Source organism: Aegilops tauschii, chromosome 5, assembly GCF_002575655.3.
Source record: "Aegilops tauschii subsp. strangulata cultivar AL8/78 chromosome 5, Aet v6.0, whole genome shotgun sequence".
Taxonomy (NCBI): domain Eukaryota; kingdom Viridiplantae; phylum Streptophyta; class Magnoliopsida; order Poales; family Poaceae; genus Aegilops; species Aegilops tauschii.
The window spans coordinates 127,579,787-127,592,062 of record NC_053039.3 but is presented as its reverse complement, the minus strand read 5'-3'; positions in this window follow the sequence as shown (position 1 = coordinate 127,592,062).

The window sequence follows — 12,276 nt, the reverse complement described above, 5'->3', positions numbered from 1 at the left end:
GGGAGATCTCCATGATTCAATTCTTCAAAGTGTGCATTGCTTCAAAAGCAAATTCCTCACTATGCACATCTTCTGGGGGAGTTCTTCTATATCTTGCAATCAAATTCCTCAATATCTGTATTTACACTTCATATGTTTATCCCCATTGAAAACTTAACCTATATTGTCATCAATCACCAAAAAGGGGGAGATTGTAAGTGCATCTAGTGCCCCTTAGTGATTTTGGTGTGTTGAAGATTTATAGGTTAAGGGACTAATGTGTTTATGAGTGTACACAGGTCTATAAGTCTATGAGGAGTTTGATATTTACAGAGAAAGTCGGCCCCTAAAAATGAAGTTCTTCGACTGAAGACTTTGGATTTCTGAAGACTTTCTGAAGACTTTGAAAGTGAAGAAATTGGTGTGACCTTGAAGACTTGGTATTCATTTGAGGAACATGAAGCGTGAAGACTTTTGTTTTCGTAGTTTCATTTTCTCTTTCTTGAGTCATAGGAAACACCGTACTGTTAAAGGGGGTCGAGGAAATACTAAGGAAAAATTTCCATGTGATGCTCAACTCAAAATCCTACACCTACCAATCCCTTCGAGTGAAGCCATTGGAAATCTCATACAGTTCAGTCATATTCTTCAGTGACAGAGACGAAGTTCTTCTGGTCTCCGAGGAATTTGTTCTGACGGAGGAGTTAGGAATTCGCTAGTGCGGATTGCCTACACAGTGAGGAACATGATAGCCCTGAGGAATTTGATACTCAAATTTCCGACCGTTGCTGTGCTATGCGCCAGCTGTCCCAAAATATCTACCCACCTAACGGTCATATCATTGAAGGGCATTTATGTCTTATCATGACGGGCTGCTCCCTAGACTATAAATAGCCGCCCCTACAACCACTAGCTGGTTGGCTGCTCTGAGAGAAACTGACACTTGTCATTTGAGAGCATCCCATCCTCCGAGGACTTTGAGCGAAAATCATCAAGTGAGGAAAACCCCAAACCCAAACACCTACAAACCCAAAGTGATTGAGCATCACTGAAGAGATTGATCCTGCGTGGATCCGACGCTTGTTACCTTTGAAGACTGTGCTTCTTCCAGACGGTTAGGCGTCATGGTCTAGAGCATCCAAGAGGAAATTGTGGATCGCCGAGTGACCGAGTTTGTGAAGGTTCGGAAGTCACCTGAAGACTAAACACGAGTGATTGGGCGAGGTCTGTGTGACCTTAGCTCAAGGGGAATACAGTGAGGACTAACTGTCATGGACTGCATGTTCAGGACTGGGTGTCCGGGACTGTGTGTCCTCAGGTTTAAATACCTAGCCGCCCTAACCAGACGTACAACTGAGACAGCAGTTGGAACTGGTCTACCAAATCATTGTCTTCACCAAGCCAACTGGTTCTATTTCCTCAACTCTTTCATTCCTCATTACTGTGTTGTGCACTTGTTCATATCTGTGTTTGAAGACTTTGACTGAAGACTTTCTCAATTTCCTCAGTTCAATTTCCTCAGTCTGTTTGTCTTCATCCCGTGTTATCCTGTGTTTACGCTTTCTGTACTCTGTGCTTGTTTTCATTTGATCATGAAGACTATGCTTGTGTTCTGCTATGCATACTTTTGAGTACTTATTCCGCTGCAAGTAGTTCTTCGCTAAGGAATTTCATCACTAGCAAATTCCTGAGTGAAGAATTCATAAAAATTGCCTATTCAGCCCCCCTCTAGTCGATATAACGCACTTTCAAACTCCCACTGATAATAAGCTGATTCCAGTGGCCAAAGAACTAGTCCGCCCAGTCCAGCAAAAATATGTCAACTCCATTCTAAGAAGCATGTGCGTATCCTCGCATCATGAAATTTTATAGCATTCTGGTCAAATTTTCTACATGTTTCTTACCCGTCTCTCTTTTAGAAAATAAGGTTAAACAATAGAAGATTCCCTCCATTGGGATCGTATTCGAGGAAAGTATCTTGCGGGAATTCTCTGTGCTCCAATGCTGATGTAAGTACCTGCTGTATATCACTATATTTTTACATCAGCATGTATTTTGTTAATCGGTGTGAATCCAACCTTTATCTGATCTAAATTCAGTTGTCGCAAAATGTTAAAGGCGGCAATGTTAATTTTTGTAAGGAAAACTGCCTGGTAGTTTTGCATACTGAGCTGCATGAGTGTACTATCTCATACCATGCACATTACTGAATTGTAGTGCTGCTCTGGTTGCCCATTCATTCATTGTATCAATGTTGCTTTCGTATTTCCTCACCTGGCTGATGATAGATGTGCCATATTGTGTTAATTTGGTGTAGGCTGGTGTGCTCTGGTTGCCCAAATGTTCGTTGTGTCAATGTTGCTTTCCTATTATCTGACCTGGCCAATGACAGCAATGCTAGTGTGTTAATTTGGTGCAGGCTGCATGCTGAAGATAAGAAGACAAACTCTGAAAACAGCAAGGCAACCCCATTGTTTCTTTCCAATAAATCTAGGCCAGGTAATATGGCAATAACTCATGATTAATCTGTTCGGTTCCCCTCCTAATTTATGTTATGATGCAGTGGTCGAGACACTCTCCACTATCAATAATACAAGCCTGCCAAAATCGCCATCTGAATCTGTTCAGTTTCCTCTGTCTCGAATGCAACGGAAAAAATGTGTGTTTGTGGCTGAAGCAATGATGGAAATGGTGGAGGAATTAGAGCTGCACATTCGTGCGCAACAACAACTAATCAATGTTTTCAGAGATAGTGTAGCCAAGCAGCAAGAACTTGCCCACTTGCTTGTGGGCATCATCCGCGCTGAGGATGTAGATTGTGACATTGTAGATCGTTAGGTTCTGTTCATTTATTTGCACTGGCATCAATCTTTGATTGCCCAGTGGATGTAATTTCCTGTAATATATGCTGGATGTGCAACGTTTTTCCCTGTATGCCGTACCTTTGCTTGATCGGTTTTGATCATGTGCATAATTGCTCGTCGTAATGGGCTCAAATTATCTAATTGGGCCTAAAGACATGTACGAACTTTAGTGGGCCCATTAAGTTAATGGGCCGTTACCAGGACGAAAGTTAATGGTCGACCCTCTTACCTCCCGGGTCGTTAACAGGCCGACATCGAAGCGGGCAACAGGTGGGCCCATTTGATTTCACGGGCCGTTAACAGGCCGTTACTAAGGTCGGGCTACATATGGTCCAACTATACTGTGGGCCTTTAGCAGGCCGAAAGAGACAGCGGGCTCGTACTGGACCATGAAGAGCATGGGCCGCTAAGAGGCCGAAAGTCAGGTCGTACTGTAAATGGCCCAACTGTGTTGTGGGCCTTTAGCAGGCCGAAAGAGAAACCGGGATGGTATTGGACCATGAAGAGCATGGGCCGTTAAAAGGCCAAAACTCAGGTCCGACTACAAATGGCCCAAATCATTTATGGGCCGTCAACAGGCTGAAAGACACACCGGGCCGGGAATTGGCCCAACACTTAAATGGGTCACTAAAAGGCCAAAACTAAGGTCGGACTACAAATGGCCCAACTCATTTATGGGTCGTCAACAGGCTGAAAGACACACCGGGCCGGAAATTAGCCTAACACTTAAATGGGTCACTAAAAGGCCGAAAGATGTACATCCTGAATGGGTCGTTAACAGGCCAAAATAACATCGGGCTGATATCGAGCCCAAATATATAGCGGGCTGTTAACAGGCTCGAACTAACGATGGGCTGCAATGGTGTCAAATCTTTAACGGGTGTAAGTGCATCTAGTGCCACCCATAGTTGGTTTTGGAGTATTGACGACAAACCTGGTTGAGGGACTAATGTGTTTGTGAGAATTGCAAGATAACACAGGTAGTAGTCCCTCATTGATTCGGTTTACCTACCGGAAATGACCCCTAAAAATGTATGAAGACATTGAAGACAAAGGTGGTATGTGAAGATATTCACATTGAAGACTATGACATGAGAAGACATCGCGTGAAGACTATGGAGCACAAAGACTTAGTTGTTTCGCTGTTTCATTTTCTTCTTTGTTGAGTCATAGGAACCATCGTACTGTTAAGTGGGGTCCAAGTGAACAAAGTCAGAGTGACTGAAGTGATGCTCAACCAAATCCTATGTCTTCGAGCGAAGACAATGAGAGCAAATCTTATCCAGAGTTGGATGAGTAAGCTTTACTTGTAGCCCAAGTAAAGTTGTCGCGTGTGTTTGAAATCTGACCATTGGAACACGTGTCAGTTCCTTAGTGACCCAGGGTCATTTTGGACAAATCAGGTCGGGTTGCCTAGTGGCTATAAATAGCCCACCCCCTACACCATAAATTGGTGGCTGCTCAGAGTTAGTGCACGGCTTTTGTCGTTTGAGAGCAACCGACCTCCGAAGCTTTTGAGAGAGAGAAATCCTTGCGAGGACAAAGCCCAAACACCTAGACCCAAAGAGTGTTAGGCATCACTGAAGTCTTTCTGTCCGCGTGACCTGAAGACTTGTTACACTTGAGGACTGTGAATCCTCCAGTCGGTTAGGCGTCGCGTTCTGAGCATCCAAGAGTCATTTTAGATCGCCGGTGAACGAAGTCTGTGAAGGTTTGGAAGTCTACCTTGAAGACTTACCAGAGTGATTGGGCGAGGACTGGGTGTCCTTAGCTCAAGGGGAAGAAGGTGAAGACATGGTCTTTTGAGTTGAATCTCAGCCTCCCTAACCAGACGTACAGTTGTCACAGCAACTGGAACTGGTGCAACAAATCCTGTGTCCTCATCAAGTGACTGGTTCTATCCTCTCCCTCTCTTTACTTACAGTTTGTCTTCGTGAAGTCATTGCCTGCTTGCACTACCTATTTGACTTCACTGTGTGACTTCTATCATTGTTTGGCTTCATACTATCTTCCATCCTGATCTTTACTACCTAGCTGCTATTAGTCTTCGTGCTTTCTCTTCATTGAATACTTGACTATGGCTTGCCCAGTGTAGTCTACCTTCCGCTGCATATCAATAGGTTCATTTCTATTGTTTGTCTTCAAAACTCTCATGTTTTGAAGACTTTCATAAAAATCGCCTATTCACCCCCCTCTAGTCGATAACTAGAACTTTCAATTGGTATCGGAGCAAGGTACTCCCTTGTTCTGTGTGATTCGGTTTAACCACCTGGAGTTTTAGCTATGTCGACTGCAGGGATAATCAAAGTCTCTGCTGCTTGCCCCGTCTTCGATGGAACTGAATATCCCTACTGGAAGAATAAGATGCGCATGCATCTTGAAGCCATTGATGTCGACCTCTGGTATGTCGTCAAGAATGGTGTTCCCAAGACTGGTGAAGGTGTCACCCCTGCTGATGTCAAGAAGTTCATTCAACTGGATTCTACTGCCAAGAACATCATCTGTGGTCATCTGACCAAAGGACAGTATGGCCGTGTGAGTGCTCTGGAAACGTCGAAGCTAGTCTGGGACTGGCTTTCCAAGGACAACGAAGGCGTCTCAACCCAGAGAGATCAAAGGATCAGTGTTCTTCGCAACCTATTCAAACACTTCAAGAGAAACGACAATGAGAATGTCCAGCTCACGTTTGATCGCCTCACTGACATCACAAATGAGCTTCGTGCTCTCGGCGCCACTGAGATCACCAAGCATGAAATCGTCAAGACACTACTGAGATCACTTGACAGCTCGTTCGACACCCTTGCCCTGATGATACAAGAACGCCCTGACTTCAAGACAATCGATCCGTCTGACATACTTGAGAGGCTCAACACACATGAGTTCCAGCTATCTGAGAAAAGAGATATCTATGGTCCCAACTATGGCCGAACTCGTGCTTTGAAGGCACAAGTTGTTTCCTCATCTGAAGAAGAATCTGACTGCAGTTCTGATGATCCTGAAGACATTGGAAAGGAACTTGCTATGCTTGTGAAGAAGTTCCAGAAGTCCACTAAGAAGAAGGGCTTCAGAATGTCTTCACAATCCAGCTCAAGAAATGATGAAGCTTCCACTCATGACTACAAGAAGAGAACATGTCACAAGTGCAAGAAACCTGAACACTACATCTCTGAGTGTCCACAGTGGGACAATGAGAACAAGAAGAAAAATAAGAGCAAGGAATATGATTCTGATGACAAGAAGAAGAAGAAGAAATCCTCAAAGTCTTCTTCCAAGTCTTCGTCGAAGTCTTCATCACACAAGAAGAGCTCATCTGGCAAGGCTCGTGCTTTTGTTGGCAAGGAGATGGATTCAGACATGGAGTCTGAGGAGGAGTCCGACCCTGGCGTCGCAAGTCTGGCTCTAGCTACAGCCTACGTTGCCAAGTCCATCTTCAACACTAAAGACAATGGCCCCGTCACCAACGCTGATGCTAATGACAAGGACGACTCTGCTCCCACCTACTGCTTCATGGCACGTGGTGCCAAGGTAAAATCACGCGATGCTTACTTTCAAACATCAAGTGAAGATGACTCTGATTGTGAATCCAAACCCAGCTACAAAACACATGCTAAAATTGCAACTGGACAACAGAAAGCTATGGAACATACTCAAAAACTATTAGACAAAAGCGATGACCTGTTGGACGCGGAAATGACCCGTTCTCTGTCCTTAATTGAAGACATAAAAAATCTTCTTGTTAAGTATCAGGAACTTGAAAGTCGTCATGAAACACTCTCAACCACTCATGAAAAGCTTTCCTATGATTATCTTCAAAGGAAGTAAGAGCTTGAGAAATTGAGAGCGGCTCATGAAGATCTTCAAAAAGAGAATGAGTCACTTCGCGCTCAACAGATCAGTCCCGCTCAGGAAGGATTTGAACCACCATGTCTAAAATGCCTTGAGCGTGATAATGCTACTTCTGTTGCTGAATGTTCTACTGCTGCTACTGTTGCAATATCTTCAACTGTTGATGTGGTAACTAACCCCTCTGCTGAGGATACCACTACTATTGCTGATGAAAATGCTAGGTTGAAGACATTGCTTGAAACAGGGATGTACAAAAGTCTCAAAGGGCATCAGACACTGTGCGATATCCTCAAAAAGCAGATTCTGAACCGAAACCCTAGGAAAGAGGGTGTTGGGTTCGAAAGGAAAATGAACGTCGATGGCTCTTACTGGAAGCCTGAGCAGTACCCCAAAACCAAATGGGTTGCTGCAAAGGAACCTTCAGTAGATCCATCCACCTTATCTGGCTTCACTTGCGCTAACCCAATTATCATTGATGAATCCTTTGATGCAAACTATAAACTGTTTAAGAATCAGAATGGTGAAGTGTTTGCCAGGTATATTGGTACTAACTGCAGGAATGGGCCACCTATGAAGAAGATCTGGGTTCCCAAAAGTTGTCTTGAGAATCTTCCTGTGAATGTCATCATGACACCACCTGGGAAGAAGACAAATCCCAGACCAAAGGCTTCATACAGATACAGGACTCAACCGAGTCACCCTAACGCCAATGTTTTGCAGGGAAATCGTACTCAAACTTATGAATATGAGCGTGTTTCGTCAAACCACTATGTTCATAAAACTAAGAACTTTTCTGCTTATTCATATGAGTATCATTCATCTCCTACAAGGCTATTTGCTAGGGCTCCAAAGCCGAAGTTCTCAGATGCTGCACTTAGACTCATTGCTTCTAAGCCACCCCTGAAGATGTGGGTGGTTAAGAAGAATTAACTTTCTTTTGCAGGGAAACGTCTCCAACCGGAAATCAAAGGCGTCTGATGCTATTGCTGGGGACCTAAAACATCTTGTAGGGCGCAAGATCAAATGCCCAAATGGTCTCACTATGTATTTGTTCCTGAATCGTTTGTCAATCATCCTATCAGTCCTAATCTTGATCTGAGCTTTGATAATCCTCTTGCCCGTGAAATGTTTATGCTTCACAATACTCTTGGTGAAGCCTATCCCCCTAACTGTACTGTAGGGTATGACACCTCATGCTTCAGAATGGATTATGGACAGCGGATGCACTAATCATATGACTGGTGATCGAAGTCTTCTCATGGACTCAAACTTACGTCCATCTGACAAGAGTCACATCACATTTTCTGACACTTGTAAAAGCAAGGTATTGGGTCTAGGTAGAGTTGCAATCTCAAAGGATCAGCACATGGATAAAGTGATGCTTGTTAAATCCCTTGGTTTCAACTTAATGTCTGTCTCAATGCTTTGTAACTTAAACATGATTGTGATATTTGGAAAATATCGTTGCCTTGTACTAATGGAGTCTGACAAGTCTCTAGTCTTTGAAGGGTACCGGAAAGATGATCTATACATGGTAGATTTCTCAGCAGGACCACAACTTGCCGTATGTCTTCTAGCAAAAGCTTCAGAGTGCTGGCTCTGGCATCGGAGGCTAGGGCATGCTGGCATGAGGAACCTACACACTCTCGCAAAGAAGAAGCATGTCATAGGCATCGAGGGCGTCAAGTTCAAGAAAGATCACTTGTGCGGTGCCTGTGAAGTTAGAAAGATGACAAGGGCCAAGCATCCCTCAAAGACAATCATGACGACATCTCAACCCTTCGAGCTGCTACACATGGACTTATTTGGCCCTACTCACTACTCTATTCTCACTACTACTGCTTGTCTCTATGGCTTCGTCATTGTTGACGATTATTCAAGATATACATGGGTGCACATAATCCTCTACAAGACTGAAGTGCAGGATGTCTTCAGACACTTCGCCAACCGTGCCATGAACAACTATGGTGTCAAGATCAAGCATATCAGAAGTGACAACGGCATAGAGTTCAAGAACACCAGCCTCGACCTTTACCTGGATACATTAGGCATCACTCATGAGTTCTCAGCCCCGTACACACCTCAGCAGAATGGCATCGTGGAGCGCAAGAACAAAACACTCATTGAGATGGCTCGGATGATGCTTGATGAATACGAGACTCCAAGAAAGTTCTGGCCTGAAGCTATTGATACTGCATGCCATGTCATCAACCTTGTTTATCTTCACAAGCTTCTGAAGAAAACATCCTATGAACTCCTCACCGGTAAGAAGCCAAATGTCAGTTACTTCAGAGTATTTGGTGCTAAGTGCTGGATCAAGGATCCACATCACACTTCAAAATTTGCACCGAAAGCACATGAAGGTTTTATGCTTGGATATGGAAAGGATTCGCACTCCTACAGAGTCTTCAACCTCTTTCACTCTAAAGTGGTTGAAACTGTGGATGTGCGGTTCGATGAGACTAACGGCTCGCAAAGAGAGCACCTGCCAAATGTGCTAGATGAAGTTCCACCTAGTGAATCCATCAAGCTCATGGGAACTGGAGAAATCATACCGCCTGAAGCACAACCTGAAGAGGAACTTATCATTTTTGCACCTAATCAACCTGAAGACAATGCTCAGCCCGAAGACAATCCTCCTAACGATGACAATGATCAGCAGGAGCAAAATCTTCGTCCTGTTCATCCTCGAGTTGCAAATGAAGTACAGATTGAGAAAATAATTGATAGCATCAATGCGCCTGGTCCACTCACTCATTCAAGAGCAATGCAGCTAGCAAATTTCCGTGGGCACTTTGCATTTGTCTCAATATCTGAACCCAAGAAAGTTTCTGAAGCCTTCATGGAACCTGAATGGATTCAAGCTATGCAAGAAGAGCTTCAACAGTTCAAGCTGAACAATGTCTGGGAACTTGTCAAGCGTCCTGACCCCCGCAAGCACAACATAATTGGCACAAAATGGATATATCGCAACAAGCAAGATGAGCATGGTCAAGTTGTCAGAAACAAGGCTCGTCTCGTTGCTCAAGGATACACTCAAGTTGAAGGGATTGACTTCGATGAAACATTTTTTCCTGTGGCTAGGCTTGAAGCTATTCGCATATTGCTAGCCTATGCAAACCATCACAACATCCTACTGTATCAAATGGATGTGAAGAGTGCCTTTCTCAATGGCAAGATTGAAGAAGAAGTGTATGTTGCACAACCTCCTGGCTTTGAAGATCCAAAACATCCTGATATGGTGTACAAGCTTAACAAGGTGTTGTATGGCCTCAAACAAGCCCCTCACGGTTGGTATGACACACTCAAAGACTTCCTGAAGAGCAAAGGCTTCAAACCTGGTTCCCTGGATCCCACACTCTTCACGAAGACATATGATGGCGAACTGTTTGTGTGCCAAATATACGTGGATGACATTATCTTCGGCTGCACCAACCAGAAATACAGTGATGAATTTGGACACATGATGCAAGAGCAATATCATATGTCCATGATGGGTGAGCTGAAGTTCTTCCTTGGTCTTCAAATTCGTCAGCAAAAGCAATGCATCTTGATATCTCAAGAGAAATATCTCAAAGATTGCCTGAAGAAGTTTGGAATGCAAGACTGCAAAGGTTATACGACGCCAATGCCAACCAAGAGTCATCTGGGTCCTGACGCCAATGGTAAAGAGTTCGATCAAAAGGTATACCGCTCCATGATTGGTTCTTTACTTTATTTATGTGCATCTAGGCCAGATATCATGCTTAGTGTTTGCATGTGTGCTCGATTCCAAGCGGCACCAAAGGAATCGCATCCCTTAGCTATGAAGCGAATTCTTCGTTATTTGGCTTACACCCCAACATTAGGATTATGGTATCCAAAGGGCTCAAAGTTTGATCTAGTTGGATTCTCGGATGCTGATTATGCTGGTGACAAGGTGGATCGCAAATCTACATCAGGCACATGCCACTTTCTGGGACGATCACTTGTCTGTTGGTCTTCAAAGAAGCAGAACTGTGTATCACTCTCCACTGCTGAATCTGAATACATTGCTACTGGATCTTGTTGCGCTCAGCTTCTATGGATGAAGCAAACACTCAAGGACTATGGCATCTATCTGAAACAAGTACCACTCTACTACGACAACAAAAGCACCATCAAGATTGCCAACAACCCAGTTCAGCACTCGAAAACAAAGCACATTGAAATTTGTCATCACTTTCTCAGAGATCATGTTATGAAGGAAGATATTGACATCATTCACGTCAACACTGAAGAGCAATTGGCAGATATCTTCACAAAGCCCATGGATGAGAAAAGGTTTTGCAAGTTGCGGTGTGAGCTAAATATCTTGGAATCCTCGAATGTCCTGTGATCAGGCACACATCCTAACACTTATGCATGTTGATGACTTAGATGTGCGACACACTAAGTAATGTATGTCTTCAGTCAATGAAGACTTACGCTCTGAGTGTGAATACATTAATGTGGAATTCGACTTCGGAGCGCCACGATAATTGTGCGCTGTCGGTGTACAAAAAGAGGGGTACGCCTTTGTACCCCTTTACCTGTGCACGGGCAGTCGGAGCCGCGCCCACGGTCACATCAAGCAGAACAGGGGAGGTGAGCCAAGGTAAGACCGAAGCCCAAGATAATCACAGCAATGCCAAGGCCGAGACCACAAGGAGCAGAGGGACGAAGCAGGCTCCCCCAGCAAGACCCTTGCCGGGGGCAGCCTCAGCAGCCCCGGCAAGACCCTTGCCGGGGTAGCTCGCCCCACACCAACAGAGCGAGCCACCCTTGAGCCCACAGTCCCCAACGCCATCATCCACGTGGGGCCAGGGCTCGGGAAGGCACCTCTGTGGTGGGATGCAAATCTTTGTGAAGACATATTCAAGATCAGATGAGGATTAGAAGACGACGATCCTCGCAAGATCCTTGCCGAGGAAGGCCACCAGACCCCCAGCAAGGCCCTTGCCGGGGACAACAGCACGCCACGGCAAGACCCTTGCCGGGCCACCCGGCAAGGCCCTCACCAAGGACGCCAGTGGGGCCACCGCCAACCAAGCTTCCACCGCCGTTCACATGCAGCTGCCAGCCCAACCAGCTGGGCGGGCACCTGCGTGGCAACATGCAGCTCCCAGGCCAACTCATCGAGCGCCTGCGTGGCGGCATGCAGATCTTCGTGAAGGCTCCACCACCGTGCCACCTCAGCTGCCTGCCTACATGGGGCCGCACGAATCGCTGGCCAAGGCGCGTGTCGAAGCGAGGAGGAGCGGCGACGGACGGGACGGGCCTCGCCCCCGTCCCCGATAAAGCAGGGGGACACCTAAGCTACGCATTAAATGCGTCTTGTCCTGTAATACGAGCGATAAGCTCAGGGCACTGTGCGCCTTTCCACCTCCTGTGTGCCACTGTGGCAGCCCCTTTCGACTATAAAAGGAGGCCCATGGCATACTGGAGAAGGATTCGGCTCTTTGGAACCACGCACTCACCACAGCTAGTTCGAGAGCTCAAGAACTCTCTGAAATACACCCACCAAAGCAGGACTAGGGTTTTACGCATCCTCGCGGCCCAAACCTGGGTAAACGCTCCTTGTGCTGGC